At 38.3% G+C, this 20,652-nt stretch overlaps 1 protein-coding gene across 1 annotated transcript in view; it reads right to left on the reverse strand.

The window, feature by feature from the left end:
* LOC120417124 (uncharacterized) overlaps nt 1-20,652 on the reverse strand; it is a 70,356-nt gene that overhangs the window by 14,240 nt on the left and 35,464 nt on the right. The window lies entirely within an intron of this gene.

A 20,652-nucleotide genomic window follows, 5' to 3' on the forward strand; every position in this document is an offset into this window, starting at 1 on the left:
TATATTGCATTTCAATTTCAATCATCGCACCACACCGATCCGAACTTGGTCAACCGGAGAGGTATCATCAACTCTTCAGGTTCAAGAAAGCAACTACTTGATATGCACTCAGCTAGAGCTACCCCAAACCGACCGGTTCAGCCGGCTCGGCCAAGTATGCTTATGTGATCTCCCCGTCTCGATATTAGCGATACAGGCGATTATAGACGATTAGTTTCATTTTTATTCGAACCCGTCGACGCCGATGAATGCTGAATAGCCTGAAACCCCCACACTGTAGCCGTTGACAGGCCCTGGAGTCCCACGCGGCAAGATCGAAACCGAACTTTATTGATTTGTTCCTTTCATCTTGAGTCGATCAATGGAGAGCCCAAAACATACAGTGCTGCCGATCATCTGTTCGATAGTACTCCGAATTACAACCATACCGACTGCACAATATCCCATGACGAATCCGGTGATGAAGTAAATCGAATCGCGATACAATAGCCACCACCGACCGCGTGGTCTTAAAAACAGGCCTTCGACCGGTTACGCAGAACGCGCGTGGAGCCTCGCGCATATCGGGGTCATCCAAATAGTGATTTGCATGGTTCCGAATTTGCATTTGCGCGGTTTGTTGTTTGCTGAAATCACGCGGTGGCCGTAAATGTCGCGTGGGTCAGAGTCGCTGAAGAAATTAAAAAGGTGCCGTCTGGTAGTGGCACTTTCGATGCAGATTGTGTCAGTTTTTAACGGCTGGTCGTGCGACAACTGACGTAAATTTTGCGGGGTCGATAGTTTGGCAGAGTAATTGCTAGATTTACGACTGCTAAAGAGAAAACTTTATTGCAAATAACACGAGACAGCTAAAGCAAATAAAAGTGCATGTGAATTCTTAATTCACGGCACAGCTGAGCAATTCTGTGAGATCTCGGTAATTCGATTTTTGGTATTTTTTAATCCGACTGAAACATTTTTGGTGCCTTCGGTGTGCCCAAAGAAGCCATTTTGCATCATTAGTTTGTCCATATCACATTCCTTACAAATTTGGCTACTGTCCATACAAAAATGATACATGAAAACTCAAAAATCTGTATCTTTTGGAAGAATTTTTTGATCGATTTTGTGTCTTTGGCAAAGTTTTAGCTATGTAGGTTCGAAAGGGCGTAATATTGAACTTTTGGCCCTTTTGAAATGTTGGTCTTGATTTAAAAAAATGAAAATATTGTTTTTGAAAAGATCGGAAAATTTCACGAAAGTTTCATACTCTAATATTGAAAATCGGACCATTACTTGCTGAGATATCATCAGTAGAAAATGGTGGGTTGTTTGAATGAGACCTCGAAAACATCAATTTTCCTATTTTTAAACATTTTGATGGCAATATCTCAGCAACTAAGGGTCACATCAACAAATTTCTAAAAAGCAAAATATAGAGAGATTTTTTCAGCACTTCAAAAAAAAATTTTTTTTTCAAAGGTGGGCAAACATGGTCATCAATTTTAAAAAATGCATAACTGCGACTATTTTCAAATTAAGTCACCAAAAAATGGCTAAAACTTGAAAACGGTGCACTTTACCATAATTTCACTAAAGTACTTTTTGATTGCCAATTCTATTTTACATCGAAAAATGAAGTTGAAAAATTTTTGCGATGATGTGATGATGTGATGATTCAAAAATTCAAAACTTGGCCAAAGATTTTTTGCCGTGTTTTTTGCAAACCAAGTTTTAGTGACAAAAAGTGAAATTATAAAAAAAAAACAATTTTTTTCCTTGAATCATTCTTTTTTCAATGTAGTACTTATCCATACCTACAACTTTGCCGAAGGCACCAAATCGATCACAAAATTTCCTCAAAAAATACAGATTTTTTTAATATATCATTTTTGTATGGACAGTACCCACATTTGTATGGAAAATGATATGGACAAACTAATGATGCAAAAAGGCTTCTTTGGGCATAACAAAGGCACCAAAAAAGTTTCAGCCGGATTGAAGAATACAAAAAATAAAATTGATATAAAAAGACAGATTTCGTTGGGGATTGTTCAGCTAGTAGATTTCGAGATATATGTCGAATTTTAAAATAACAGCAAGCTTTTAAAATAAAATAATAAATGAAATCATGGTGCAGTGATCCCATATATTCGAAATACCCACAAACTCTGGACACTTTAGTGATAATTTTTCAATAGATTTTTTTCTGTCCACCCTACTATTGCTAGGACCTTTATTTGGGCATTAGCATTGCTCACGGATATATGAAAAATGTTCAAGCACTATGAGCATGAGCATGAGCATGAGAGACCACCCATGGTTGTCCTTCTCCGTTACTGAACAGAACCGTAATATCCTATCAACACAACCGGTCATACGCTTCAACGATCAAATAATGTTTCCCTTATCAACAGCATGCATGAATGCGCTGAAAAGATAAAACATCACGATCATCAAAACAAGAGCCGTTGCTAATAGGAAACAGTCATTGGCCACCAACGGCGCCCGCCATGTCAGTTTGTAGATCTCGAGGGAACGGGACGGGAATGTTAGTTAGCACAGGCTGCTACCAAGGGTGGGTTCTATACGATATCCACACCCCCGCGTGTGCCGGAAAACTACTTCTACTTGGGATTTTGTTGGTGGGAAAGGGTAATGGCCAGGATTCATCATAGAGGATGATGATGTGGCCCAATAATCAATGAATTTCGTTGAGTGATAGGGTGATGTATTATGTATTCTCAAGGCAAACAATCGGATGATGCGGATGAGACCATTCCCGGTTATTTGGTGTTGAGTTTAGCACAAATGATTTAATCTTAGACAGCCGGCTGTGGAAAGATAGAATCAAAATTGTGTGTAATTAAAAGGTGAAATATTATACTCAGCGTAACACATTTACGTAGAGTTGACCTGAGACTATTTATACTTTTAAGTTTTTATAAGATGAGCGACCAATTAATTACTGATGAGTTATGAGTTATCTGAAGGACTTGAACAATCGCGTTGAAACAATATTTGTCACCGTGCTTTACGAGCTATAATGCTAAAAGGTGATTTCGCGAGAAACGAAAGGTCAAATATAATTTATATTATGCTAACGCAATTAAGAACGAATCTTTCCATGAAACAATCGCGAATCATAGAACAAAGAAACCCGACTGACTAACGAGAAAGACGATCGCGATATTTGAACTTTACAATCTAACTAATCGTCCCGCCCGTATGGATCAATTATATGAAAAATGTTCAAGCACTATGGTCCCAAAAGCTAGTCTGAAAATTTGAACGCACTTGGTCAAGGTTAAGTTGTTCCACCCTTGACATAAATATTTTCAGACTTGGGCCTTTTTTGGTCCAAACACCGTGATTTTAAAGTTTCATTCGACCTGTTCATTCAAAAACTTTCATTTGCGTCCAAGACAGTTAAAATCAGTTGAAATGGCGCGTAGTTATGATTTTTGAAAAATGTAGTTTTTGCGAAAATTGACGAAAATGCAAACTATTGGGACCACCCTAGCGGCCAAACAAAAAAATGGCTCTTATTGTTTTGGCCTAGGAACTGCCAGAATTTTTTTGAAATCAAATATTGGCCCATTACTAGGCTAAATTCCAAATTTGAACTCATTCTGACCAAGTAAATATAGCCTAGTGATGGGCCAATATTTCCAGGGGGTAGGCCTGAGGAAGCCTGAGTTTGGACCACCCTAATGCATAGGTTTAATTACATCGTAAAATACACCACATACACCTTAAAAATTTACACTATTTTTTACTGTGTAAAGAGTTTCTCAACTACTAAACACTCAGCAATTCCATTTGAAAAGAGCCTAAACCGAAAAAAGTTCTCCGATCCGGCTCAAAATTTTTCTGGGAGTTCCTTGGCCAAAATAATTGGACCCTTATTTTTTTGTTTGGCCTTTAGGGTAACCTACATCGTGCTAGGGTGAACCGAAAGGGCACCAAAAGTTGCGTATTTTAATTACGAAAATGTATAGGTCATCACTTAAATTTTGAAGTCATCGCAGTTTTAGAGAGAAAAGTTGATTTTTTGCCGATTTCGTCATTTTTCCGTTTTTGCGCGTGGCCCGTCGAAAAACTCAGTTTTATTTTCAAAAAAATCATATCTCGAAAAGTACGGTTTGACATCGCCAATTTTTTTAAATGATTTGTAAAATTTTCCGAGGAATCCGATAAAAATATTTTCAGACATAGGTTCTATGGTCAAAATGCCATTTTAAGTTTTCATACGAATTTTTCAAATGCTAGATTTTTGAAACTTCTTACTATTTTTCTCAAATAGCTAATCACCTTTCTTTTGCGTCTATGACAGCTTAAATCGGATGAAATGACGCGGAGATATGATTTAAAAAAAATGTTTTTTTGCGAAAATTACGAAAATTGCCATTTTTCGAACCACCCTAGGTCTAATTATTTTGGCCAAGAAACCCCCAGAAAAATTTTCAGCCCGATCCGAGAACTTTTTTTCGGTTTTGGCTCTTTTCAAATGAATTTGCTGCACTACAAAACAACCAATGTGCTATGCGTTTCCTATGTAAATAGGACCATTTGAAAATATAAGCGAGAACTTATAACAGCTCAGTTTTATTTCTAAGTTTATACAGATTTCATGCTGTGATGACTTATCTATAATTACTTATCTTAGAAAAATAGACGTAGCGTTAGAATTAGAATTCACGGAAAGGAATCTGAATCTCTACAACAGAAAAGTGGAACTTTTTTGCCCTTGTATCGCAAAGTATTACTTTGGGTTTTCAGTAATTTTTGATTAAAAAAATGCAGGATGTTTCATGATTCTAGAATGTCAGAAAAAAATGTAGATTTACAATGGAGTTACAAAAATGTATTTTTGACCATTAATAAAATTGAAATGAACTGAAATTATGTTTATTTTTTTGCAAACAATCTGTCTGAATATCTGTAAGTGCTCATGTGTTCAACAACCTCTCAATGTGTATGTGCCAATATTGGCTGCACAAATTACTCTTTATCCATCATCATCATCAACATCATAATCCACGGTAGCAGCAGCAAGATTGCCCCCATCTCGGACGTCTCGTCAAAATTGTCTGGCATGCTCGGCCGAGAGAAGTTTTGCGGACCTAAAAGCTCATCTGCTTACTTATTTTGACATCGTGCAATTTCTGGTGGGATCTGGCGCAAGCGCCGCGAACATCGGGCCAGCAACAGCAACAGTATACATTTGCGTTGTGAAAATATTTGCGATGACCTTAACGGGTTATTTTTGTTTCATGTTTTTTTGTATGAAATTGTTTTACAGACCGCTTAAAATCCTTTTCGATTTAGTTTAACTTCACTCACAAAACATGGAAAAAATCGTAGATTTTAAGAAAGAAAGTTTGAAAAAGAAGTTTTCTCTAATTTTGGGAATAACATTTCAATATGAATTAAGTTAAATATGATGTGTTTGAAAAAACTACTATTTTTATCAAAATTTTATAAATCGACACTCACGCCTAAGCACACCGGTTTACCCAACTGAGGTGGGTAGCAATTTCCCAAACAGCAGCGGAAAACAGTGAAGCAACAGTCAGTGTGTCGCACCTACCGGCGAGAATGTCATTCAAATTGGCGTGGCACGGTAATGATGATTATCGTCGCGTTAAACCTTTCGGCTCGGTGGCATCTTTATTCGCCGCAACTAGAGCACGTCACCTTAAGGTGTAATGTTTTTTTTTGTATTTGCAGGATAGTATTTACCCTCAGTTTGTCTGTTTAGTTTTTTTTTTTCTATGCAGGCAACCATGATTTAATGAAAACGTTTGAAAAGAAATGTGCGCAATAAAGGTTGAGAATTAATTGTTTGGAAAGTTTCGGAACAGCGCGCAGTACAATTATTTTGTCACGTCGTCAGATCGAGTTGACCAATAATTGTAAAATAGGTAATTTTTGTACAGTTTCAGCAGGAATTAAATGCCTAGGAAGAGGTGCGTGTCAAATGTTTATGGCAACTCGAAGATGATTTATTCATCGTTGCCTATTGCTTCGGTTGTGTGGCGTTTATGATGATCAATTACTTCCAACAACCATCGTAAACTTAATTGTGTGTTGAGAGCGCGCAGTATTTCGGTGGATCTTGATGATGTTTCGTTTCCACTATTTTGATTGAAAGTTACTATTTTGATTGAAGGTTATCAATAACACAACACGGAGAAAACAGAGTTCCCAAAATCGTGAACAAGCGTTCATGAAAATGGGAACCACGAACAATGTGTTCAAATTTCATGGTACGTTTTTCAAAATCGTACCCTGCACAGAAAAAAATAATGTAAATTTGGAAGCTGTAATTTTGGAAGGTTGAATATTACCTCTTTAATGATGTAATTTTACCTCAATTTAGACCGAAAAATTGACATTACACCAGAAAAGTGGTAAAATTACCCATTTCCAGAGGTAAAATTACACCTTTTTTCTGACATAAAAGATGTACCTCTTCCCAGATGTAATATTACCATGATTTTTTTTTCTGTGTGGGATTTGAACACTTTGTTCGAGTTTCCCATTTTCATGAACACTTGTTCACCATTTTGGGAACTCTTTTTTCTCCGTGTATGTTAAGATATTTGTGTATATTTCATTCAATATACACTTAAGTGAATGTTGCCTATGACACAGTTACATTTTAGCATCTCAAAAAATTTATTTAAAATGTTTAATTTAATAACAGAAGGTGAAATTAATTTTGCTACAAATTACCAGTTCTATTTTTTTCGACTAATCTCGTAACGATCCTTGGTTTGATGGCTATGCAATATGCAATCTAATTGATGACACCGTCGCCAACACCAAGGAAATCGTTAATCAGAATCAGAAACACCGCATGGTACGATTTAGACTTTATGGTTACAAATTGAGTAAGGGTTATTGCAATGGTTAATTCGGTCCCTCATTTGTCACATCAGTTGCGTTAGATTTTATAGGTTTGAATAATAGTAAATATCAGACATAATTAGTAAGGAAGCAACTTTTCAATTTTAATTATTTTTTGAGGGAGATTGTTATTTAAGGTTTCTATTATAGCGGTTAGATTTTGATAATGCTTCATTCCATAGCAAACCGGAATTGAGTGCATAAATCCTTAATATTAGCGAGATTGCGGGTGCGTGATATTGAATGTTTGGCCCTTTTGAAATGTGAGTCTTGATTTGAAAATTTTGAAAATATTGTTTTCGATAAGATGGGAAAATTTCACGAATGTTTCATTTTTTAACTTTGTAAATCGGACCATTAGTTGCTGAGATATCGACGTTAGAAAATGGTGGTTTGTTTGGAAGGGACTTCGAAAACATCAATTTTCCTACTTTTTAAACCTTTGCATGGAAATATCTCAGCAACTAAAGGTCGTATCAACCAAGTTCTAAAAAGCAAAATATAGAGAATTTTTGCAGCTTTTCAAAATATTTTTTTCAAAAGTTGGCAAACATGTGAACTAATATAAAAAAATGTAAAACTGCGACTATTTTCAAAAAAGTTACCTAAAAATGGCTATAACTTGAAAACGGTGCACTTTATCAAAATTAAATTACTTTTTGATTGCAAGTAAGAATTTACATCGAAAAATGAAGTTAAAAAATTTTGGCGACCAATATTTCAATTTTTTGAAAAAAATCAGTATTAATCCAAAAATTCATAACTTGTTCAAAAAAATTTTGCACAGCCTGGAAATTTCTCAAAAAATGGTATTTGATGTCCTCTAAAACATATTAAAAAAAATATTTTTTTTTTGATTTTTTGCAAATCAAGTTTCAGTGATAAAAAGTAAAATTAAAAACACCAATTTTATTTACGGTGTGGGTAATTCTCCGCCAACTCACACAGCAGTTGCCCCGACCCCTCTTCGATTTGCGTGAAACTTTGTCCTAAGGGGTAACTTTTGTCCCTGAAAACGAATCCGAGGTCCGTTTTTTGATATCTCGTGACGGAGGGGCGGTACGACGCCTTCCATTTTTGAACATGTGAAAAAAGAGGTGTTTTTCAATAATTTGCAGCCTGAAACGGTGATGAGATAGAAATTTGGTGTCAAAGGGACTTTTATGTAAAATTAGACGCCCGATTTGATGGCGTACTCAGAATTCCGAAAAAACGTATTTTTTATCGAAAAAAACACTAAAAAAGTTTTAAAAATTCTCCCATTTTCCGTTACTCGACTGTAAAAAATTTTGGAACATGTCATTTTATGGGAAATTTAATGTACTTTTCGAATCTACATTGTCCCAGAAGGGTCATTTTTTCATTTAGAACAAAATTTTTCATTTTAAAATTTCGTGTTTTTTCTAACTTTGCAGGGTTATTTTTTAGAGTGTAACAATGTTCTACAAAGTTGTAGAGCAGACAATTACAAAAATTTTGATATATAGATATAAGGGGTTTGCTAATAAACATCACGAGTTATCGCGATTCTACGAAAAAAAGTTTTGAAAAAGTTGGTCGTCATCGATCATGGCCGTTCATGGTCACCCGCGACAGACACGGACGACGAAACAAAGAGAAACGCAAAAAGTAACTTTTTCAAAACTTTTTTTCGTAAAATCGCGATAACTCGTAATGTTTATTAGCAAACCCCTTATGTCTATATATCAAAATTTTTGTAATTGTCTGCTCTACAACTTTGTAAAACATTGTTACACTCTAAAAAATAACCCTGCAAAGTTAGAAAAAACACGAAATTTTAAAATGAAAAATTTTGTTCTAAATGAAAAAATGACCCTTCTGGGACAATGTAGATTCGAAAAGTACATTAAATTTCCCATAAAATGACATGTTCCAAAATTTTTTACAGTCGAGTAACGGAAAATGGGAGAATTTTTAAAACTTTTTTAGTGTTTTTTTCGATGAAAAATACGTTTTTTCGGAATTCTGAGTACGCCATCAAATCGGGCGTCTAATTTTACATAAAAGTCCCTTTGACACCAAATTTCTATCTCATCACCGTTTCAGGCTGCAAATTATTGAAAAACACCTCATTTTTCGCATGTTCAAAAATGGAAGGGGTCGTACCGCCCCTCCGTCACGAGATATCAAAAAACGGACCTCGGTTTCGTGATCAGGGACAAAAGTTACCCCTTAGGACAAAGTTTCACGCAAATCGAAGAGGGGTCGGGGCAACTTTTCCCGATTTCGTGTGAGTTGGTAGAGAATTACCCGTGTATATTTTTTTTTTTCAGTGTAGTCCTTATCCATACCTACAACTTTGCCGAAGACACCAAATCGATCAAAAAATACCTCCAAAAGATACAGAGCAGGAGAGAGGAAAGAGCAGGAATTCCCGGGAAATCGACCATTTTTGGACCTCTCGATTCCCGAGAAATTCGGTCGAGACTCCCGGGATATTTTAAACTTATAAATATCGAAGCAAAATTAGGCCGATGCAAATAAGCATAAGCATAAGCATAAGCATAGGTGCCCACCCGCAGTTGCTACTCCGTTATTGACCAGGACCTCCAGAAGTTACATCCACGAGCCGTGGAAGATAAGTGGGTGCTATCTTTCCTCGCTTCGCAACTTCTCAAAGGCCCCTATCATGCTGATCAATACCGGCGCCGGCCACGACCAGTGGTAGGGTCACGGGGAAGTGGATGGGAATGTTAGTCCGATACTTGAGTGATAGAGACCGCCCAATCGACTGCTTCTCCGACAAAGTATCACATGAGTTTTGAGGGGGTTAGTAGATGGGTATGAGGTCAGGATTCACGAGTGGCAGTGATGTGACCATGAGCATTTTGTTTATCGGTTGAAATTTTAAATCTTAGGCAGCCGGCTGCGGAAAGATAAATAATTGATTATTTAAAAAGTTTGTTTTAATCGAACGCGTGCCAACCGAGCGGTAGTGCTATGGGCTGGACTTATCAGTATATTTTTACTGTTGGTACAATTAAGATAACGCGAGCAAATGTCAAAAATAGTAGATGAGTTAATACTAAAGCTGCCAGTTGGAATAAATTATTACGATCAACGAATATAAACGAAAAGAAAACAGGACACCACGTAACCGATTGTAATTAATTTAAAACAATAACTTAAACGAACTTAACCGGCGGCGTGCCTTCCTATCAACGATGATAAAAGAAGGACTTATAAATTTAAAATATAAAAAGACTCCAAAAAATACGTTGCATAGTAACCGCGAAGTCCCGCTACTCACAATCGAATCCGAAAGATAGCTATCTAGAATTTTAAATATAGTATTAATTCGACCGCGATCCTCCAGAAATTCTTCGTCGGCGTGCCTTCTGATCAACGGTGATGTAAGAAGGGCTTTATTCATTGAAATGATTTTATATCATAAGCCTTAAAACATATTCGTCGGCGTGCCTTCCGATCATCGATGATATAGAAAGGACTTAATCTAGCAATACGACTTGCTTGTCTCGAAAAAAAAAGAATTCGGATCGTTTCTATCGAAAACTATGTAAAGAGGACAAAAATAAACTCATTGGCCAACGAACGCGCGAACTAAAAATAAAGAAAAAAGAAGAAGAAGAAGACCAATCACCCCATGCACACAAACAACGACACAAAAGAGATGAAAACAACACGAATCAGAAGAAATCCAATCACCCCATGTACACAAATAGCGACACAAAAGAGATGGAAAATAACACGAAAAAACAGGACTGCGCGTCCACACAGGCACCGCACTACTGATGCCATTATTTAATTATAATGACCAATCACCCCATGCACTCGAACAGCGACATAAAAGAGACGGAAAATAACACGAGAAAACAGGACTGAGCGTCCACACAGGCACCGCACTACTGATGCCATTATTTAATTATAATGACCAATCACCCCATGCACTCGAACAGCGACATAAAAGAGACGGAAAATAACACGAGAAAACAGGACTGAGCGTCCACACAGGCACCGCACTACTGATGCCATTATTTAATTATAATGACCAATCACCCCATGCACTCGAACAGCGACATAAAAGAGACGGAAAATAACACGAGAAAACAGGACTGAGCGTCCACACAGGCACCGCACTACTGATGCCATTATTTAATTATAATGACCAATCACCCCATGCACTCGAACAGCGACATAAAAGAGACGGAAAATAACACGAGAAAACAGGACTGAGCGTCCACACAGGCACCGCACTACTGATGCCATTATTTAATTATAATGACCAATCACCCCATGCACTCGAACAGCGACATAAAAGAGACGGAAAATAACACGAAAAAACAGGACTGAGCGTCCACACAGGCACCGCACTACTGATGCCATTATTTAATTATAATGACCAATCACCCCATGCACTCGAACAGCGACATAAAAGAGACGGAAAATAACACGAGAAAACAGGACTGAGCGTCCACACAGGCACCGCACTACTGATGCCATTATTTAATTATAATGACCAATCACCCCATGCACTCGAACAGCGACATAAAAGAGACGGAAAATAACACGAGAAAACAGGACTGAGCGTCCACACAGGCACCGCACTACTGATGCCATTATTTAATTATAATGACCAATCACCCCATGCACTCGAACAGCGACATAAAAGAGACGGAAAATAACACGAGAAAACAGGACTGAGCGTCCACACAGGCACCGCACTACTGATGCCATTATTTAATTATAATGACCAATCACCCCATGCACTCGAACAGCGACATAAAAGAGACGGAAAATAACACGAAAAAACAGGACTGAGCGTCCACACAGGCACCGCACTACTGATGCCATTATTTAATTATAATGACCAATCACCCCATGCACTCGAACAGCGACATAAAAGAGACGGAAAATAACACGAGAAAACAGGACTGAGCGTCCACACAGGCACCGCACTACTGATGCCATTATTTAATTATAATGACCAATCACCCCATGCACTCGAACAGCGACATAAAAGAGACGGAAAATAACACGAAAAAACAGGACTGAGCGTCCACACAGGCACCGCACTACTGATGCCATTATTTAATTATAATGACCAATCACCCCATGCACTCGAACAGCGACATAAAAGAGACGGAAAATAACACGAGAAAACAGGACTGAGCGTCCACACAGGCACCGCACTACTGATGCCATTATTTAATTATAATGACCAATCACCCCATGCACTCGAACAGCGACATAAAAGAGACGGAAAATAACACGAAAAAACAGGACTGAGCGTCCACACAGGCACCGCACTACTGATGCCATTATTTAATTATAATGACCAATCACCCCATGCACTCGAACAGCGACATAAAAGATACGGAAAATAACACGAGAAAACAGGACTGAGCGTCTACACAGGCACCGCACTACTGATGCCATTATTTAATTATAATGACCAATCACCCCATGCACTCGAACAGCGACATAAAAGAGACGGAAAATAACACGAAAAAACAGGACTGAGCGTCCACACAGGCACCGCACTACTGATGCCATTATTTAATTATAATGACCAATCACCCCATGCACTCGAACAGCGACATAAAAGAGACGGAAAATAACACGAGAAAACAGGACTGAGCGTCCACACAGGCACCGCACTACTGATGCCATTATTTAATTATAATGACCAATCACCCCATGCACTCGAACAGCGACATAAAAGAGACGGAAAATAACACGAGAAAACAGGACTGAGCGTCCACACAGGCACCGCACTACTGATGCCATTATTTAATTATAATGACCAATCACCCCATGCACTCGAACAGCGACATAAAAGAGACGGAAAATAACACGAGAAAACAGGACTGAGCGTCCACACAGGCACCGCACTACTGATGCCATTATTTAATTATAATGACCAATCACCCCATGCACTCGAACAGCGACATAAAAGAGACGGAAAATAACACGAAAAAACAGGACTGAGCGTCCACACAGGCACCGCACTACTGATGCCATTATTTAATTATAATGACCAATCACCCCATGCACTCGAACAGCGACATAAAAGAGACGGAAAATAACACGAGAAAACAGGACTGAGCGTCCACACAGGCACCGCACTACTGATGCCATTATTTAATTATAATGACCAATCACCCCATGCACTCGAACAGCGACATAAAAGAGACGGAAAATAACACGAGAAAACAGGACTGAGCGTCCACACAGGCACCGCACTACTGATGCCATTATTTAATTATAATGACCAATCACCCCATGCACTCGAACAGCGACATAAAAGAGACGGAAAATAACACGAAAAAACAGGACTGAGCGTCCACACAGGCACCGCACTACTGATGCCATTATTTAATTATAATGACCAATCACCCCATGCACTCGAACAGCGACATAAAAGAGACGGAAAATAACACGAGAAAACAGGACTGAGCGTCCACACAGGCACCGCACTACTGATGCCATTATTTAATTATAATGACCAATCACCCCATGCACTCGAACAGCGACATAAAAGAGACGGAAAATAACACGAGAAAACAGGACTGAGCGTCCACACAGGCACCGCACTACTGATGCCATTATTTAATTATAATGACCAATCACCCCATGCACTCGAACAGCGACATAAAAGAGACGGAAAATAACACGAGAAAACAGGACTGAGCGTCCACACAGGCACCGCACTACTGATGCCATTATTTAATTATAATGACCAATCACCCCATGCACTCGAACAGCGACATAAAAGAGACGGAAAATAACACGAGAAAACAGGACTGAGCGTCCACACAGGCACCGCACTACTGATGCCATTATTTAATTATAATGACCAATCACCCCATGCACTCGAACAGCGACATAAAAGAGACGGAAAATAACACGAAAAAACAGGACTGAGCGTCCACACAGGCACCGCACTACTGATGCCATTATTTAATTATAATGACCAATCACCCCATGCACTCGAACAGCGACATAAAAGAGACGGAAAATAACACGAGAAAACAGGACTGAGCGTCCACACAGGCACCGCACTACTGATGCCATTATTTAATTATAATGACCAATCACCCCATGCACTCGAACAGCGACATAAAAGAGACGGAAAATAACACGAAAAAACAGGACTGAGCGTCCACACAGGCACCGCACTACTGATGCCATTATTTAATTATAATGACCAATCACCCCATGCACTCGAACAGCGACATAAAAGAGACGGAAAATAACACGAGAAAACAGGACTGAGCGTCCACACAGGCACCGCACTACTGATGCCATTATTTAATTATAATGACCAATCACCCCATGCACTCGAACAGCGACATAAAAGAGACGGAAAATAACACGAGAAAACAGGACTGAGCGTCCACACAGGCACCGCACTACTGATGCCATTATTTAATTATAATGACCAATCACCCCATGCACTCGAACAGCGACATAAAAGAGACGGAAAATAACACGAAAAAACAGGACTGAGCGTCCACACAGGCACCGCACTACTGATGCCATTATTTAATTATAATGACCAATCACCCCATGCACTCGAACAGCGACATAAAAGAGACGGAAAATAACACGAGAAAACAGGACTGAGCGTCCACACAGGCACCGCACTACTGATGCCATTATTTAATTATAATGACCAATCACCCCATGCACTCGAACAGCGACATAAAAGAGACGGAAAATAACACGAAAAAACAGGACTGAGCGTCCACACAGGCACCGCACTACTGATGCCATTATTTAATTATAATGACCAATCACCCCATGCACTCGAACAGCGACATAAAAGAGACGGAAAATAACACGAGAAAACAGGACTGAGCGTCCACACAGGCACCGCACTACTGATGCCATTATTTAATTATAATGACCAATCACCCCATGCACTCGAACAGCGACATAAAAGAGACGGAAAATAACACGAAAAAACAGGACTGAGCGTCCACACAGGCACCGCACTACTGATGCCATTATTTAATTATAATGACCAATCACCCCATGCACTCGAACAGCGACATAAAAGAGACGGAAAATAACACGAGAAAACAGGACTGAGCGTCCACACAGGCACCGCACTACTGATGCCATTATTTAATTATAATGACCAATCACCCCATGCACTCGAACAGCGACATAAAAGAGACGGAAAATAACACGAAAAAACAGGACTGAGCGTCCACACAGGCACCGCACTACTGATGCCATTATTTAATTATAATGACCAATCACCCCATGCACTCGAACAGCGACATAAAAGAGACGGAAAATAACACGAGAAAACAGGACTGAGCGTCCACACAGGCACCGCACTACTGATGCCATTATTTAATTATAATGACCAATCACCCCATGCACTCGAACAGCGACATAAAAGAGACGGAAAATAACACGAAAAAACAGGACTGAGCGTCCACACAGGCACCGCACTACTGATGCCATTATTTAATTATAATGACCAATCACCCCATGCACTCGAACAGCGACATAAAAGAGACGGAAAATAACACGAGAAAACAGGACTGAGCGTCCACACAGGCACCGCACTACTGATGCCATTATTTAATTATAATGACCAATCACCCCATGCACTCGAACAGCGACATAAAAGAGACGGAAAATAACACGAAAAAACAGGACTGAGCGTCCACACAGGCACCGCACTACTGATGCCATTATTTAATTATAATGACCAATCACCCCATGCACTCGAACAGCGACATAAAAGAGACGGAAAATAACACGAGAAAACAGGACTGAGCGTCCACACAGGCACCGCACTACTGATGCCATTATTTAATTATAATGACCAATCACCCCATGCACTCGAACAGCGACATAAAAGAGACGGAAAATAACACGAAAAAACAGGACTGAGCGTCCACACAGGCACCGCACTACTGATGCCATTATTTAATTATAATGACCAATCACCCCATGCACTCGAACAGCGACATAAAAGAGACGGAAAATAACACGAGAAAACAGGACTGAGCGTCCACACAGGCACCGCACTACTGATGCCATTATTTAATTATAATGACCAATCACCCCATGCACTCGAACAGCGACATAAAAGAGACGGAAAATAACACGAGAAAACAGGACTGAGCGTCCACACAGGCACCGCACTACTGATGCCATTATTTAATTATAATGACCAATCACCCCATGCACTCGAACAGCGACATAAAAGAGACGGAAAATAACACGAAAAAACAGGACTGAGCGTCCACACAGGCACCGCACTACTGATGCCATTATTTAATTATAATGACCAATCACCCCATGCACTCGAACAGCGACATAAAAGAGACGGAAAATAACACGAGAAAACAGGACTGAGCGTCCACACAGGCACCGCACTACTGATGCCATTATTTAATTATAATGACCAATCACCCCATGCACTCGAACAGCGACATAAAAGAGACGGAAAATAACACGAGAAAACAGGACTGAGCGTCCACACAGGCACCGCACTACTGATGCCATTATTTAATTATAATGACCAATCACCCCATGCACTCGAACAGCGACATAAAAGAGACGGAAAATAACACGAAAAAACAGGACTGAGCGTCCACACAGGCACCGCACTACTGATGCCATTATTTAATTATAATGACCAATCACCCCATGCACTCGAACAGCGACATAAAAGAGACGGAAAATAACACGAGAAAACAGGACTGAGCGTCCACACAGGCACCGCACTACTGATGCCATTATTTAATTATAATGACCAATCACCCCATGCACTCGAACAGCGACATAAAAGAGACGGAAAATAACACGAGAAAACAGGACTGAGCGTCCACACAGGCACCGCACTACTGATGCCATTATTTAATTATAATGACCAATCACACCATGCACTCGAACAGCGACATAAAAGAGACGGAAAATAACACGAAAAAACAGGACTGAGCGTCCACACAGGCACCGCACTACTCGAAGCAAAATTAGGCCGATGCAAATATTTAAAAAAGTTTTTGTCCCTCGGCCCTGGCCGAGGTCAAGGGGGGGGGGCAAAAAAATAAAAAAATATAAAAATTTAAATAAAAAGCCATAATCTTCACATTTAAATGAAAAAAAAGTGTATTAAAATGCATTTTACACTAGTTCAGTTGTTTTGCAATCATTAGTTTTCAAAAAATCTAAGATCAGACAAAAAACAAAAATTGTATCGAAAAAAAAGATTTTGCATCGAAAATTTTCAAAAAATCTTAAGATTTTTTAATAACCCCAAACATGTTAAAAATGTTTTTAACGCAGGAGAATGTATTTTAATTTGATTTCAGCAGGTTGCCCTTGAATTTTCATTGAAATTTTGAAGTTTATTGTAAAAATATTTTTTTGCCCTCTAATTATTCGGGCCAATTTTGAAGGGGGGGGGGGGGGGTAACAAAAACTTTTAAAAATATTTGTAACAGCCTTATATAAACTAATCAGATTTTTTTTGGAAAATTGTTAATTGTTTAGAACATTGAATATTCAATGCTCGATGTTAAAGTTCGAATAAACCAATTCTTCTCTAATCTTCTTATTCAGAAAGTATAAATTTTAAATTCCAATAATTTAGAGAAATCAAAAAATGAGGATCCCAAAATATACCTCAAAGTATACTTAGCATCCCTGAAATGAAATCTGAAGCTTTCAAAATATTATTTTTATTTATTATTTCTAAGAGGGTAAAGCTTTTTCAAAATAAGTTCAATTTCCTTATCCTCTCTCGAGTATAGCAATCCTCATAATCTGTTTTTTTATTCTTCTTCTTATTATCATTATTCTTTTTCAAGTCCCTAAGTTAATTTCGCTGTTTGTTGTCAATAAAGTCATTTTGTGTTTCACGTCAACCTTAATATAAAATTATATTTTGGGAAAAGAAACTCTGTCAATCTTTGTAATGTTACTGTCCGCCCAATGTGAACATTTGTGTCTTCCCGATAACTATAAATATTTCTTCAATAAATATTTCCAGTTAACATTAAAAAAACATAAAATGTTGTTCGATTCGATTGTTGCAATAATCCCGATCTTGGGAAATTATATACTATTCGTAAACATTTTAAACTAAAATTCCCATTCAGTCCCAGAGTCCCGAACAGCTCAAGAAACAATTTAGTATTTAAAGATTCAGAAAAAAAAAACAAAAAGTAGATATACAGTCATCCCACACATTCGGATCGCTTCGCTTCGCTTCGCTTCGCTTCGCTAGGAGACGGTGATTTTAGCGGATTGCAGACTGGATTTCGCCATGTTAAGTGATGATTGTCTAAGCCCAAGTTGCCTAGGAATTGATAACTGGGAAAAGAACCAACTCCACCTGAACCAGATTCTCAACACCATGACAGCCGTCCATTGCCGGCCGCTCCCATCTCCACCGCGCACCAGGGACAAGGAAAGGGATTTGGAAGACGGGAAGTGTTGATGCTCCACTTTTTTCAGAGTATTAAGGGAAAATCTCCACGGTATCCTCAAGTAAGTTTCGCTTGGAGTTGGACGGTTTTTGGGAAGGTAAAAGGTCTAGGATACGCTCTAAGCAAGCGTTGCGACCATTGGCATGGTGTGTTTAAGGGCTATAGTTTTATTCTCAAGGCAAGCAATCGGATGCTGCTGTAGAGACAATTCCCGTTTAATTACATTGGACTTTGATTATTATTCTCAAGGCAAACATCTGATGTTGCTGTCGAGACAATTCCCGTTTAGTTTTAAATTTTAATCAAACAGTTCAAGCCTAGACAACCGGCTGTGGAAAGCTTGAACTGACCAAAAGAGCATATAACTATGTAAACCACTTGAATTAAACGCGTCCGTTGTTAATATGCGATTTCATTCTCTCTCATTTTAATGAAATATGTAGCGAATTTATCGAATATAGAATGCATACAAGACGCGATTTTAAATAAAACAAAAGAAAACACAAAAAAACGGCCACGCATCTTCGCTCCTTCCACAGAACTAGAAATTAATTATTTTAAAGAAAAACTATGTAAATAATCTAACAGGAAATAAATAATGTTGTAAATGCGCGATTCACGTGAATTATGATTCATGTTGAAGGAATCTACCGCGCACCTGGCGTTAACACGGAACAAACTCACCGGAGTCATGCTTGATTTTTGAAATCGACAGGAGCAGCTGCAAAGATAGCTACAGATTTTTCTTCCTTTGTACAGATTTTGAAGAAATTGGTTTGGCACCATCGTTGTCGAAAAACGCGCGCGCTCTCTGGTGGTTAGTAGCGGAATCTTATCCCAAACAAAGAAGCAAAGAAAATGCTGGATGACGTAGTTCGTTTCCCGACGAATGCACTGGGATTTAGGCACACGAAATTCCGTCCAAGCACTGAGTATTTCTCTAATATTCCACTATGTACATCACGTATACGGTCTGAACTTTAACAAAAACAAATAATAATACGATAGCACTTGAAAAAACACCAAAAATCAACAACATTTCCGCGGACCGCGACGCGCTTGCAACCGACTGAAATGGCAGTGCTGCCGACCCTCCTTCCTCACTGAGGTAAAGCTATAAGAATCCAGTCATCCCACACATTCGGATCACCCACAAATTCGGAACACTTTTGTGATAATTTGTCAATAGCATGCCAAATGCATCTTTTCGGACGACCCTTTTATTTTGATGTCCTTTGTTTGGACATTCTCTTGCTATTTCACTAGTCAATGTAGTTCGAGACTATTTTATTCAGAGCTGCAAAACACTGCCACCAAATTGCCTGTTTCATTTCGTCGGTTTCATTGCATGAAATAAAAAAAATTGTACTCATGGAGAGTATTAAAGTTTGTTAACATCCGTAAGAAAAAAATGTTTCGAATTTGTGGATTTCAAGGGTCAATATTTTTCTATGAAAACTTGATATAAAAGTTAAAATTTACATCCGGCCAATACATTAATCCAACGATCGCAAGATAAGCTTTTACATGCAGATAAAAGCAAATCAAATAATAATAAGGATACTTCAATTAACGTTTCATGGATAAGTATGAATTGATTATTAGTAAATTCATTGAAAAGAAAAGAACAAATTTATTACTTTTCTTTTAAAATTATTGCCACTATTGACATGGTCAAAAAAACGGGGAATGGTCAAATTCAACCCTCGATTCCCGAGAAATTGAAAATTTCGAGAATCGGCACCCTCTAGATACAGATTTTTGATTTTTCATGTATCATTTTGTATGAACAGCTGCCAAATTTGTATGGAAAATTATATGGACAAACTAATAATGCAAAATGGCTTCTTTTGGAATACCGAAATCACCATAAAAGTTTCAGCCGGATTAAAAAAATACAAAAAATAAAATTAAAAACTGCTCATCTTGAAAATCTGTTAAGCACTTTTCGATTGCAAATTTGACCATTTTTTTCGTACAATTTTGTATGGACAGCTGCCAAAATTGTATGGATGAACCAACGACAAAAAATGGCTTCTTTTGGTCTAATTGAACCAAAACAAAAAAAAATACAAAAAAACACGATTTCGGCCGGTTAATTGCTTAAAATGAAATCTAGCATAGTATTATAAAAATAATTTGGGATGATTGGGATGAAAATGGGCAAGAAAAGCTTAACATACACACAAAAAAATATTTCTGAATGTTACATCATTTATGATCTAACACTTTTGCACGTCATTAAACATTTAAATTTAAATGTAATTTGATGTAAATTTGCAACAAATTATACGTAAAAACGTGATTTTACGTGTGA

Source organism: Culex pipiens, chromosome 3, assembly GCF_016801865.2.
Source record: "Culex pipiens pallens isolate TS chromosome 3, TS_CPP_V2, whole genome shotgun sequence".
Lineage (NCBI taxonomy): Eukaryota > Metazoa > Arthropoda > Insecta > Diptera > Culicidae > Culex > Culex pipiens.